Below are 14,827 nucleotides of genomic sequence, written 5' to 3' on the forward strand. Positions count from 1 at the left end.
TGGATTGGAAGATGGCTAAACTCAGTTTTTGGAAGTTCATTCTTTGTGAAGCAACTTTTTTGTAGGTTTCCTTAACCATTCTGGTGTTTTGAATGTGTTCATCATTGGGAAAATGAAGTCAGATAATATCAGGGGAGACTCAGACTCACTGGTTTTCTCATTAGAAGTATTGGTGCCTGTTTGGGTTATTTCGGAAGGAGCAGCTGGAAATGTTATGTTTCTGTGGACTGAAGAATGATTAGGAGCCCTGAAGCTTACTCTCTCTCTCTGTCCCTTTTATTTGTTTGTTTGTTTGTGGATAGGTGTTAAAGCTTTGGATAAGCCCAAGTTATTTTTTTAAAGAAAATGCCCATTGCTTTTTCTGTTTCTTTCATCAGAATTATGTTTCTGAAACGGATGTTTGCAATACAAATTCCAACTCTTGTACATGGCTGTTAATAGACATCTTTTCATGTGATTTGAGTGGTTTCACTGTCTTTCTCCTTTCCCATCTCGTTCACCTAGCTATTCGCTCACCTGATAAAGAATAATTTTTGATCATTCGAGATATGGAAATTGGCAATATTTTAACTGATTTACTACACTTCAGGGAGAGTTAATGCAGCATTAATTAAAAATATTACAATAATAGCTGACATTTATTAGATACTTTTCATGTTACTTGCATTAGCTCATGAAATTCTTACAACACTATAGGGGTTGGCTGTTATCATTACCTCCACTTTGCAGATGGTAAAACTGGGATGCAGAGAGGGTAAATACTTTGCCTCTGGTCTCCTAGCTGGTTAGTAGTGGATCAGGCTTCAAGCTCAGGCAGAATGGAGCCAGAAATGACATTCATAGCCATAGCACACGTGATGATTTTAATGACAGGGCCCTTCTTATATCTCGTATCAAGTGCAGCATCTTCAGTAACCTTTGCTTTCCAATCCTTTGACAAATCAGCTCATTTTGGTGGATGTTTGCCTCGATCCAATTAGCGCCTACACAAGAGGCATCTAAGACAAGTTGCTGCCTTCTCTGGACTCAGTTTCCCACCTGTCAAACAGAGATGTCTCTAAACTCTTTTTAGCTCTGATATGGGTCTAAGGTATGACTTTTTGACAAAAAGTCAAAAATAGTTCTCATATCCCTGTTTCAAAGTCAAATGATTTAATAAGTGCTTTTACATACACATTTCCCGAGGATATGGACTGGAACTCAAAATGTAATTGGCCGGCTGACTGTTGACCTTTACTCTGCTCTTGAAAATATTATTGAATGAATTTTTATTTCTTGGGTCTGAGAGTCTCTAAAGAAAGGATCTGGAGGTGTTGAGTTTGGGTGTGGGAAAGGCATTTGGTAGCTGGATGTGGAAGGAGAGAATGGGAAGGGAGAAACCCTTTAAACTTTTCACAAATCCATCTTCTGAGATTTGATCAAGATAGCTCTGTATCTGTGGAGGGATGGCAGAGTGCGACAGTTAAGGGCATGGATTTTAGAACCACATACATGTAGATGTAGGTTTGAGTTCCAGCTTTGCCTCTTACGAGCCATGCAATCCCAGGCATGTTACTAAATCTCTCTGAATCTCCTTGTTAAATGGGAATAATAAATAGTGCCTACTGGGACTTCCCTGGTGGTCTAGTGGGTAAGACTCCATGCTCCCAATGCAGGGGGCCTGGGTTCGATCCCTGGTTGGGGAACTAGATCCCACATGCATGCCACAACTAAGGAGTCCGTATGCCACAACTAAAGATCCCACATGCCACAATGAAGATCCTGCGTGCCACAATGAAGACCTGGCACAGCCTAAATAAATAAATAAATAATTTTTAAAAATAGTGCTTACCTTATAGGGTCGTCATGAGGAATAAATGAAGTGATTCAAGACAGTGCCTAGCACAGATTCCACGCTCAGTGAACGTGACCCATGTCCCAGGTCTTATTGACCATAGCTGTTGGTGGCTTCCAGAGAAATGAATCATTAGTGTGTAAGGGCTCAGCAACAATAGGGCTGTGAAACATCTTATATCCTGAGTTAAATATGCCCTGATTTGATTTTGTGGAGGGAAGAAAGCAGCATATTACACAGAAAAGTCAATACTTCATTTTAAAGCCCTGATTCCAGCCATATTTTTATAGCTTTCCCAGAATGTCAAGTGGGAGCCATGGAAGGGGAAGTTGATTCAAACCAGATCCTAAAAAAGGCTTGTCTTGATGGAGCACTCAGCGGTATGACTCGGAAAGTGCAAGGTCAGGGTGGTGACCCCGAGTGTCCACCGGGAGAGAAACAATGGGTGACTTTAGGACCTAAATATAGACTATGTGGATGTCACTTAGGGAAGCCACAGTGGGTGGGTCTCTTGGGAGGAGTTCAGAAAGCAGCCCCTGTGTGCCAACCCTTGCTCTGTCAGCCCTCTTTTTCTGAATAACTTTGTCCGTAGTCTAGCGTTTCTGCATCCCTTTAGCCCCTGCCTCTGTTTGGCAACCTTGTTTATGTCCCCATCTCTTCCCTCCCAAATCTTCCTTGTGGCATTTACCACTTCTCTCCCTTGTCTCTAGCAGACCCCACTCACCCCCTGCCATAAGCCCCAGGTGTTCTCACCACAGTGTTCCTCATGGAGCAGGGATGAGAGCACTGGTCTGGGAGTGAGGAGTTTGGGGTTCTAGGTTTTGCATTAACCTTGGGCAATGCTGAACTTCCTTGGGTACCAGGTTCTCCAATAGAGACAGACATAGCTGGATCCTGGAGGTTGATACTCTGAGTTCACACTGTCACTGCCACTTGACCTTGGGCAAGTTCCTTACTTTTCCTTCTGGGCCTTAGTTACCTCACCTGCGAAATGGAGATGATATAATATCTGCTTGCAATACTATGAAAAGTTTATAAAATAATATCTGTGAAACTCTTAAAACAGTGCATTTTATGATAATGTTCAAAAATACTAGCTATGATTGTGATTTGTAGGAAAATGAGACTTGAATAGGATCAGTGTTTCCTAAACTTTGGTCATGTTTCCCATATCCACATACCACTCTTACTGTTATTTTTCACTTACTGTTTTTCATTAAATTGTCTAGTTGTTTTGTTTTGTTTTGACCTTAGGTTCATCCTAAGTAGTAAAGAACCCTAAAGTCACTAAACATCATAATATGTTTCCTAAAACACATTATAATAAATACACCGTGGTCTACTGCATATGGTCTAAAATGACGTTGTGTCACCACCAGGTCCACTTCCCACACTGAGGACTGCAGAGCCAGTGGCTCTGAGCATCTGAGGCCCAAGTTGCTGCCTGCTGTGATTTTGACAGGGCTCCTCTCACCAGAATGAACAGTCGGTCCATCCTTTCATACATCAGACACTGCCTGAGAACCAGCTTTGTGCCTGACTCCGTGCCAGGTGCCAAGATGGCCAAAATATGGGTCTTTATAGCCCCTGCTGTCTTCTCTAAATGGGGCATTACCAACCTAGAGAAAACGGGGTAGGGAGAGCCACAAAATGACCCAACTGCTGAAATCCCACCATAAGAGAAGCCAGGGCCGCTCTCTGCCTGAAATCTCTGGGCGTGGGTAAAGGAGTATATCTCAGTCAGCTTTCGCTGAGTAACAACTACCCCAAACTCAGTAGCAAACAATAGCAAGCATTTATTCTCGTGCTCACAGGTGTGCAGGTTGGCTGCATAGTCTGCCCCATTCAGGTCCCTTAGCTACCCAAGTGTATATTCTTCTCCTGTGCAGGTCAGAAGATCCCGGAGGAGCAAGCAGCAATACGCAATGTCTCTTAAGACCTAGGCTCAGAATTGGTACATTGTCCTGTCCACCCATATTCCACTGGCCAGAGCAAGTCACAGTACCAAGCCATGGAGGTCAGGGAAGGGCATAAAAAGTTTGCTGAAGAATAAATTAATATACCACAGAGATCATCACTGTTTACTCACTCAACCTACATTTATTGAGTGACTACTATGTGGAGTACTCTGCCATGTTGGGGGAGATAAATATGATACTAATAAGTGATGAAGATGATGAAAACATCTAACCTAAGGCCTGGCCTGTATTAGGTCCTAAATAAATAGTCTATGAATGAATATCTGCTAGTACCTTTGAGATGCTAACTAGTAATGAGTGTTTCACATGGGTTATCTCATTCTCTCCTCCTAACTCTCCCCCTCAAATCCTCCCCCCCCACCCCGCTTTGGGCAAGTACAGTCATCCCAGGTCAAACAAGTGGGATACTGTCTTGGCCTTTTAAATGCTTGTAATCTTCTGATGTGAGCAAGGGGAGCACTGGTAAAGGCACAGCAGCAGGGAGAAGGCGTGTGCAAACAGATTATCCCTGATGTTAGGGGAAAGAGGTGGGCATTGCACCAAAGAGGCTCCGGTTCAAATCCCTTGTGTGTTTATCCCCATGTACACCTTGTGCACTATCTTGGGTACTAACTCTTCAGGCACCCACCATGGACTAAGAATTTAGTTTGGTAATTAGCCTCTCATAGTTACTTTACATCACTAGCCCCCTACCTTCTTGAGGTCACATGCATCTTGGAATGTTCTCCTTAGAAAACTGTACATAGTTGTGAAAATGTCTGTGCAGACCCCTGGCCCCAGGTAAAGAACTCTACTCTAATGATTCATTCCATCCCCACCCTCTTCTCTTTCCTTCCATCTCTTAAAGACTTCATCCGGTAGAAGAAGCATTTTTCCATATTTGTATGCCAGTGTCAGGCTCAGGGTCTAACTCATATTGGTTGACCAATGAGTGTCTTTTAAAGCAGCGAGAGAATGAGAATGAAGGTGTTGGTGACAGTTCATTTGTATGTGCATAGAGTCACAGAACTTTCTGACTGGATGAGATAGGAAAGCTCATATATTTTATAGATGATAAAACTGAGACCCAGAGAGGTTATTTCACTTGCTCAAAGTCACACAGATGATGATGATGATGATGATGGTAATGATAATAAAATTATGTTTTCCTCCAAGCAGGTGACTTATGCTCAGATGCAATTAGGTCTCATTCCCTCAGTACCTGGATAGAAAATGTTCTGATCTATCAAGTTGACGGATCATGTTGCAAAACTGTTTTCTTTCTTTTTTTTTCTTAACATGGAAGAACTGTATTTATTTTTGAGTGAGGTGAAACGTGATAAAACAGCATGTTTATATCATTGTATGTAACATACACAATTTTGTAGTCTGAAAGAATATGCACTGAAATGTTAAAAACTGGTTTATTTAGTAGAATAAAAGGTAATTGAACATTTAAAAAAATTCTACCTAGATATAGTTTGAGTTTACTACAATAGACAGTATTCTTTAATCATGGTGGCAACGATCATGGACTGTTTATACCTAACTGCCATTCGTGTTTCTTTCCTACTAACAAAACCCTGTCTCACAGGCAAAAAGACATCAGTGCCAGGGGACAAACTGGTCCACCCATCCCTCTTTGCCAGTGCCCATCCAAGGTGAAAACTGTTTTCTTGACCTTCATAGCCAAAGCTAAAGACACAGATGACGGAAACATATATGCCATGTCTCAATCATAGAACCATTGTCGCATCAGCCCTTTAGGGCAGAGCCCTTGCTGCCCACCTCTTTCTCTGTGTCTCCCCTTTCTACTCTGTCCCTCAGTCTGTGTGTACAGACTGCTGAGAATGCAGGGGGGTTGGGGCTGGGACAGGACATTTGTCAGGCCAAGGGGCCTGGTCAAGCCAAGGGGTGGAAGGTGGGTTAGGGTCGGTGCAGGGGAGGAATTTGTTCCCGCAGAGTCCTGGAAATCTTATTTGGAGCCATTCTTCTATTCTTAGTTTTGAAGGCACTTTGTTTCCTGGTACATTGTTTGAACAGCTACCAGGAAGTCAGGCCCTGCTCGGGGTCAGCGATGCCACTGGTTCCTGCCTGTGGCCGCGCAGGTGGGAAGTGTACTGGTTTGTTTCAGGGCTGATTGTTCGTCATCAAGATCATTGCCGCCCTTTCTCCTTTTGTTGCCCACCCTGTCTGCATGGGGCAGGGAAGGGCTAGGAGGAAAAAGAGATTCTAGTGAGTCTGTTTTTCTTTATAGCAACAGTAACTACACTTATTTCTGTGTAAAAGGAAAAATGCTAAAATCCAGGTCTTAACAGAGCACTGTGCCCTCTGGAGCGGCTTTTTTGTCCAATAGAAACAGAATGTGAGACACATGTATAAATTACATTTCCTAATAGCCATGTTAAAAGAGGTAAAAAGAAACAGATGAAATTAATTTAATGATTTATTTAACCCAGTATATCAAAATATTAGCATTTCAGCATATAATGAACATAAAAATTATTATGGAGACATTTTACATTTTTTTTTGTACTAAGACTTTGTGTATAGTGTGTATTATCTACTTAGAGCACATCTCACTTCAGATTAGCCACATTTCACGTGCTCAGTACCCACGTGTGTGCTCATGGTAGCTGTTGGACAGTGCAGGTCTAGAGCAGCACCGTCCAGTAGAACTTTTTACAGTGATAGTAATTTTTTTTTTTTTTTTTTTTTTTCGGTACGCGGGCCTCTCACTGCTGTGGCCTCTCCCGTTGCGGAGCACAGGCTCCGGACGCGCAGGCTCAGCGGCCATGACTCACGGGCCCAGCCACTCCACAGCATGTGGGATCTTCCCGGACCGGGGCACGAACCCGCGTCCCCTGCATCGGCAGGCGGACTCTCAACCCCTGCGCCACCAGGGAAGCCCAATACTAATGTTTTGTATCTACACTGTCTCACACAGAGGCCACTAGCCACAGATGGCTAATGAGCACTTCACATGAGGCTAGTGCAGCTGAGGAGCTGAGTTTTAAATGTTATTTAATTTTAATTAATTAAAATTTAAATTTAAACAGCCACATGTATCTAGTGGCTACCATACTGGATAGCATAACTCTAGAGATTTTATCTGTTAGAGAAATATCAATTTAAACTTAACCAAGGTATCATTTTTCATCTACCACATTGACGGAGATTAAAAAGTTGGATAACACTGCTTGGCAAGGGTAATAGGACCTCTCATGCATAGCAGTGGTGGGAGTATAAATTAGAACAGTCTTTATAGAGGACAATTTGACAATGTTTATCAAACTTACAAATATACATTCCCTTGGACCCAGCAGTTTCACTCCTGGATATTAATGTCGCAGTCTCTCTCACATGTGTAGATTGATTTCTATAGAAGGATATTTGTTGCAGCAAAAGACTGGAAACCACATACATATCCAGTTAATGGGGGGACTGAATAAATAAGCTGTAGTACATTTTTAAAATGTAATTTGCAACTATTGAAAAAATGAGGCCAATTTTAATTTGATGTCCAAGCTATAATGTTAATCAAGTGTAGAGCAGTGCATATAGTATGGTGCCATTTGGGTAAAAGAAATGACTAGCCTATTTACATCTAGAGCGGCTCTGTTAAAATGTAGAAGGAACCAATCACAAAGGTTGCCTCCTGGGAGAGGAAGGGATGGATGTGGGAAAGAAGTGTACTTATTATTGTACGGCATACCCCTTTGGAATTTAATCCAATGCACTTCAATTTCTTATTCCAAAAATAAGTATTTAAAACACAAAAAAGTAAACTCCAAGGGAAGGGTGAATCAGAGAAGGCTTCCTAGAGGAGGTGACCTTTGGACGGGGTTACAAGAGATACACACGAGTCTTAGCAGGAGGAAAGCTGAGGCTCAGAGGCACGAACAAGCAAAACAGGACAGGCATGCGTGTGTATCCAGAGGTGGGTAGAGTACCAGTATATAAAGTAGAGCAGTAACGGAGTTTGGACAGACACGAGATTGGCTAAATGGGAAGGGTTTTTGCGCAGAATTCGGACTTAACTCTGTGAGCCATAGGCAGCCATTCACACTTTGAGGGAAGTGGGAAATGACATGATTGTGTTTGTGTGAAAGACAACTTTTGGCAGAATGTAGGGTGATTTAAAACAGTGGTTCTAAAGTGTGATCCAAGGAGTTCCTGAGACCTAAAAAGTACTAATGGGCTTCCCTGGTGGCGCGGTGGTTGAGAGTCCGCCTGCCGATGCAGGGGTCACGGGTTCGTGCCCTGGTCCGGGAGGATCCCGCGTGCCGCGGGGCGGCTAGGCCCGTGGGCCATGGCCGCTGGGCCTGCGCGTCCGGAGCCTGTGCTCCGCAACGGGAGAGGCCACAGCAGTGAGAGGCCCGCATACCGCAAAAAAAAAAAAAAATAAAAAAATAAAAATAAAAAGTACTAACTACGTAACTACAGAACAGATTTTTTTCATTTGCGTCAACCAAAATAACACACCACAACAGATTCATTACAGAAGCAGATGTGTGAATCCAGCTGTCTTCTGTGCAGCCAGCCATTAAAGAGAGTTATAAAAGTATGAAGCAATGCTGCTTTTCTCCCTACGTTTTCTGTTTTGGAAAATATAGTTAATTTTCATTAAAATGTGCTAATTAGATTAAGAAGTAATAATACACTCATTACTTTTTAAAAGAAAGAAAATTTTTAATTCTTAATTTTATTTTCTAATACTACAAATATTGATATAACATACACAAAAGCTCTTGGGGCCCTCAGTAGTTTTTAAAAGTATAAAGGGGTCCTAAGACCAAAAATTTTGAGAACCACTAGTCTAGAAGCAAGGAGGCCCTGTGTCCTTGTAATTCTGGTTGGATCAAAATAAACTATAGGGAAACAAATGCAGCTATCCAAAGATGAGTCAGGTAGGAGGCATGAACTAGCAGTGTTGGAGCTGATGTGTGTTTTGCATATCCAAGTGCAATGTAATGGTCTGGGCAGGTATGTGTGAGAGGAGGAGCCTGATTGATGGATGGGTTTTGACTGATGGAAATGTTGGTGCATGTCCTATACTCCATCTACGTACTAAAAGATATTTCTGTTATGTCCAGTCCTTTGCTGTTATAAACATCCTGAGCACCCCTCAAGTACAGGCCTCTAAGTGCCCACCACCTGCAAGAATTACGCTAGACTATGTCCTTAAAAGTGGGATGCTGAGCAGGAAAAAACGCCTATCCTCAGCTTGACTGGAAGCTGTCAGGTTACTCTCCAGTCTGTAACTCTCCCTGTAGCCTTGGATGAGAATCTTCATTTCTCCAACCCTTAGCATTGTCAGGCTTTTAGTTTTGCCAATCTGATGGATGGATGTGAAATGGCATCTTGTTGTTTTAACCGCACACACACAGACACACAGACACAGACACACACACACACACACACACACACACACACACACATCTTCTTGATCCACTCATCCACTGATGGGCACTTATGTTGTTTCTATATCTTGGCTGTTGTAAATAATCGGGCATTAACCTTGAGTCCTCAAAAGACATTCAGGGCAGGTGCCTTTGTCCACTCATTCAACACACATTGGTGGATCACCTTCTTTGTGTATTGCTCTGGGCTATGCTGGAATCTGGACACAGACATTGTGTTTCAAAAACATAATTTACAGCTAGGACTATTGTCATCTGTGACTTTGAGGCAAAAACAGAATATCATATTTATTTCTAGAAAGTGTTTCCCCATCTCTGCCATTCTCATTCCCCCGCCTCTTACCCAGCAGTCTCCTTGGCTACATGTTGTCATACACACATACGATGTTAGAAGGAAACTTTGGAGGTCACCTGGTCCAATGCCCTCATCTTACAGATAACGAAGGTGAGATCCAGAGCAGGAATGTGAAATGCCTAAGGTCATACAGTTAGTTCGGTGACCTTGAAAAATAGGTAACCACTGGGTAATTGTTCTCTATTTTGCTACTTATGCATCAGATAAGAGAGTAACAACACTTGTTGTCTGGCAACTTCTGATGAAAATTTATAAAGCAGACCTATAAATTGTGCACATTGTAAGAAAGCTAGAAAATATATACAAATGTAAATTTTAAAAACTACTTAGGTTTAAACTTTCTTTTCTTCACAGAAGCATTTTGTATTTGTGGTCAAGGTGTCTAGACATTTTCAACATAGAGGGTTTTTTAATTCCTCATTTGAGTGATTTTCATCATCAAAATATTTTTTATAATATACCTTAAAGTGGGCATCACTTGGTCCTAATGATATGTAGCATAAATTTGAGAGCCAGGACAGTGACAACAGAGAGGGGTGAAACCTCCCACACAGCTGACCAGGAAACAGATCCAACAGGCCTCACTTCCCGATCACTCCCCAAAGCTTAGCCTCCACCCCTCCCCTCCCAAAAAGGGGAAGGAAGAAGGTTCAGAAAAGATAATGTGCCCATCCTTTAACAAAGCTTGGCTAACCCTTTGGGTCCCCCAAGTGCCCCTGTTTCCTGTGGCTAAAGTTAGACCTGTTAGATACGAATTTCATTTTTAATCCATGACTGGGCAGACGGAGGGCTACAGATCTTCTCCAGAGAGGACGGACATGTGTTGGGGGGGTCGGGGGTGGGTAGGAGTCTCTTTTCACTCATTCCAGGGAAGAGGGCAACAGAGTGTCACTTTTTCTGTGCTTGTCAGGAGCAGCAAGATCGTGGGCCAGTTACTTTGTGTGACAGTTACGAGAGGGAGTTTCCACAAAGAAAGTGTTTCCTAAACCTCAGTCATTTATGAATCATCTTTTACCATAGCCCTTAACATTGTACAACACTTAATAGTTTTCTACAGACCGACAGTTTTTCCCTTATAGTTATCTTTAATGGAAAGGTTATATTATTATAATATAAAACCAGTATGCTGGCCCAAATTTAAATATAAGTGTTAATATAACCAGATACCCACAAAACAGTGTAACTAAATTCTAGCTAGATGCTGTTGCCCGAGTCTCTTTGCACCCTGGAGAGAGAGAAAGATTGAGGTTGGTAAGCACTGGGTGGGTGTTAAAGGTGAGGTAGCCCCAGTCTGATGGACTGAGAATGGACAGTGAATTGAAAACATGATAACTTTCCCACGTGATCTGCTAATGGGTAAAGCCTGTCAGAGCAGACTCTCACAGCATCCCATTCCTATTGCCTAGGCTCACTCCAAAAATCACCTCCAGAGTCCCCTAGACCCATTGATGACTTCCTGTGTCCTTCAACTTGCAGGGGTTTCCAGCCAAGGGGGTTAACATCCCGAGGGGCCCCACCCCATCAGTGAGAGGCAGGAGTTGGTGGATTAAATACTTCCACCAACCCACCCTTTAGTGGAAAATTATGAGGTGTGTCTTACACAGTCTCTCAGGGGGGCCCCAGTGGGTTTTCCTCTGGCTGCCCACAGCTGTAACCTGGTGGCTTTACTGCTTTTTGTGGCCTCCCTCCTTTTGCCACCTCACTTTCCCACTCCCCACCAGTTCTTCCTGGGGATCACCTCCCACATAAACAGCTTATACCTAAATCTTTACCCAGGATCTGCTTTGAGGGGAGCCCAAACCAAGGCAGCTGGTAAGCATACTGCCTAAAATGATCTTAAAAACCACAAGATACCAGACTGATCCTTTGCGAAACAGTACCCCAAGGTATATATCCAAATGGTGTAAAGCAACATCACTTTTCTTTCCTTAAAGTTCAAAACTATTGAAATTCTTGGTGTTCAGCTCTCTCTACCATTTTCCCTAACATATTGGTGATAGTCTGTTCTGATGAGTAACATTGTTTTCCGTTTTTTTAAAATTTTTTTGCTGTACGCGGGCCTTTCACTGTTGTGGCCTCTCCCGTTGCGGAGCACAGGCTCCGGACACTCAGGCTCAGCCGCCATGGCTCACGGGCCCGGCCGCTCCGTGGCATGTGGGATCCTCCCGGACCGGGGCAAGAACCCGTGTCCTCTGCATCGGCAGGCGGACTCTCAACCACTGCACCACCAGGGAAGCCCCATCGTTTTCCATTTTTGCTGTTCCTCTTTCAATATGGTATTACAATTTGCTAACAAACTTAGTGTTTCCAAATTTGCCTGTAAATTTCATTTACTGTGTGGCATTTGTCAGATGTTTGTCAATCTGAGATATCCAGTGAGTGGAGCGGCACTGTCAGCCTGTGGCTACTGAAAGTAAATGTTTGTTGATGCATCAGTGATGAGCCCAGGCTAAAATGCAGCAGGCAAGTATTGCCAAACTCAGAGAGCCACTTTCTGGCAAACCTTTTACAATATCCTGAGGAGAACCAGGGCTTTAAAATTAGGGAGATTCAAAAAGTACTTCTGGGCTTCCCTGGTGGCGCAGTGGTTGAGAGTCCGCCTGCCAATGCAGGGGACACGGGTTTGTGGCCCGGTCTGGGAAGATCCCACATGCCGCGGTGTGGCTGGGCCCGTGAGCCATGGCCGCTGAGCCAGCGCTTCCGGAGCCTGTGCTCCGCAACGGGAGAGGCCACAACAGCGAAAGGCCCGCGTACCGCAAAAAAAAAAAAAAAGGTACTTCTGCAAGATAAAGTTTCTATTTTGGCCTGAGTCTTATTGGCAGGTTGAAGGCAAGACTGAAGTTCTAATGGGGAAAGCACTTCTTATCTTCAGGATTGGGTCCGTGCCAGGGAGGTCCTGTCCTGTGAAACCTATCAATAGATAGTTCAGAGAGCGGTGAAGTCCAGGGTGAGATATATCCCACAAGAAGTCAGAAGCATCTTTAATTGGCATGGGATCAAGAAATCCTTCCCATGGAAGGCAGGAAGAGGGCCACCTTCATGGACAGAGCTCTGCACTCAGCAGGGCTCCACTATGTGGGCACATAACGTCCAATAAATATTTATGTAATATTTGAACAAATCAATGCTTGGTAGTCAAACTTGCTTTGGGTTTTTAGGGATGGTGGCCTCAGAATGAGTATTCATCACAGAAGAGCCCCTGTACATTCTTTCCTTCCCAAGACCGACTACGTAATTTGCAGGGGCCAAAGAAAAATGAAAATTCAGGCCCCTTGTTAAAAAAGTTAAGAGTTTCAAGATGGTGACCGCAAAGCTTTATTCTCTATGTGCCCACATAAAGAATGCGCTAGAAGTACCACAGTAAGTGAACTTGATCTGGTTTCCGCATTCATTGAACTTAGCTTGAGGGAGGAGACAGACGTTAACCAAGTTATCACACAAGTAAAGGGTAACATTTTAATAGGGTTGGTACAACAAAGAGGAGGCACATGAGGCTGAGAGGCCATAACTGGGAGATTTAATCTGGTTTGGAGCTATCTTGGATGTCAGGCTGATATCTGAAGGATGAGGAGGAGTTGGCTGAGAGAAAAGGGGGAGGAAAGAGGGTTCCAGGCAGAGGAAACATGGGGAAAGAGGAATTGGGATTATGGGAGGTTGGAGCGCAGAGCAAAGGGAAAGAGGTTAGAGACGAGAAATAGACCAGGCATCAGCCCGGTACCAGGCATCAGCCCGGTGATCCGGCGGAGGGGAGAGAAGAAGGGTTGCCCAGAAGCAGCCCTCGGCTCCCTCCCCTGGAGGCACAGAGGGTTGGGGGCCTCGGCTTGACGGCTACTTGTGGAGGTTTGGATACAGAATTTGTTCCTAGTGTCCAAGACTTTGATGAGAAACTTACAGAGGCTGATGCTTACCTACAAATCTTGACAGCACAGTTAAAGCTTTTTGATGACAAACTTCAAAACTGCAAAGATGATGAACAGAGAAAGAAAGTTGAAACTCTCAAAGAGACAGTAAATAGCATGGTAGAATCAATTAAACACTGCATTGTGTTGCTGCAGATCACTAAAAGTACTATTAATCCTATGGATGCAATACATCAGCCTAGTCCCTTGGAACCTGTGATCAACACAGTGCCCTCCCAGACTGTCTTACCTCCAGAACCCTCTCAGATGTGTAAGTCAGAGCAGCGTTCATCTACTCTACCAGTTGGACCTGTATTAGCTACTACCTTGGGACATCATCAGACTCCAACACCAAATAGTACAGGCAGGGGGCACTCACCAACTAGTAGCAGTCTAACTTCTCCAAGCCATGCCAACTTGTCTCCAAACACAGTCCCAGAGTTCTCTTATTCTAGCAGTGAAGATGAATTCTATGATGCGGATGAATTCCATCAGAGTGGCCCATCCCCAGAGCACTTAATAGATTCCTCTGGTTCTGCGTCAGTCTTGACACACAGCAGCTCAGGAAATAGTGTAAAGCGCCCAGATACCACGGAATCACTTAATTCTTCCATGTCCAATGGAACAAGTGATGCTGACCTTTTCTATTCACATGATGAGAGAGATGATGAAGGGGAGGCAGGGTCGGTGGAAGAGCACAAGAGTGTTATCGTGCATCTGTTGTCACAGGTTAGGCTTGGAATGGATCTTACTAAGGTAGTTCTTCCAACATTTACTCTAGAAAGAAGATCTCTCTTAGAAATGTATGCAGACTTTTTTGCACATCCGGACCTGTTTATGAGTTATTAGTGACCAGAAGGATGCCAGAGACTGAATGGTTCAGGTTGAAAAATGGTACCTCTCAGCCTTTCACGCAGGAAGGAAAGGATCGGTTGCCAAAAAGCCATACAACCCCATTTGGGGTGAGATCTTTCAGTGTCACTGGACATTACCAATAGTACTGAAGAGAATGTGGAGTGCCTGGCATCTAATAGGTACTCCATAAAATATTTGTTGAATGAATGAAACTATAGAGTGAAATTCATTCATGAGTCTCTTGTTGTTCCTGGATTATTTATTTATTTATTTATTATGCATGCATGCATGCATGCATGCTGCTCCGGTCTCAGTTGTAGCATGCGGGATCTTTAGCTGCGGCATGAGAACTCTTAGTTGCAGCATGCATGCGGGATCTAGTCCTCCGACCAGGGATCGAACCCAGGCCCCCTGCGTTGGGAGCATGGAGTCTTAGCCACTGGACCACCAGGGAAGTCCCTGGATTTCTATTGCCAAGAAATGAGAAATATTGTGTGTCCCAG

General features: G+C 43.6%; 1 protein-coding gene and 1 pseudogene across 11 annotated transcripts in view; both read left to right on the plus strand.

The window, feature by feature from the left end:
* Window positions 1-14,827, plus strand: part of ARHGEF3 (Rho guanine nucleotide exchange factor 3) — a 316,825-nt gene that overhangs the window by 144,679 nt on the left and 157,319 nt on the right. The window lies entirely within an intron of this gene.
* On the plus strand, window positions 13,434-14,514 carry LOC131763581 (oxysterol-binding protein-related protein 9 pseudogene; annotated as a pseudogene).

Source organism: Kogia breviceps, chromosome 10 (assembly GCF_026419965.1).
Source record: "Kogia breviceps isolate mKogBre1 chromosome 10, mKogBre1 haplotype 1, whole genome shotgun sequence".
NCBI lineage: Eukaryota > Metazoa > Chordata > Mammalia > Artiodactyla > Physeteridae > Kogia > Kogia breviceps.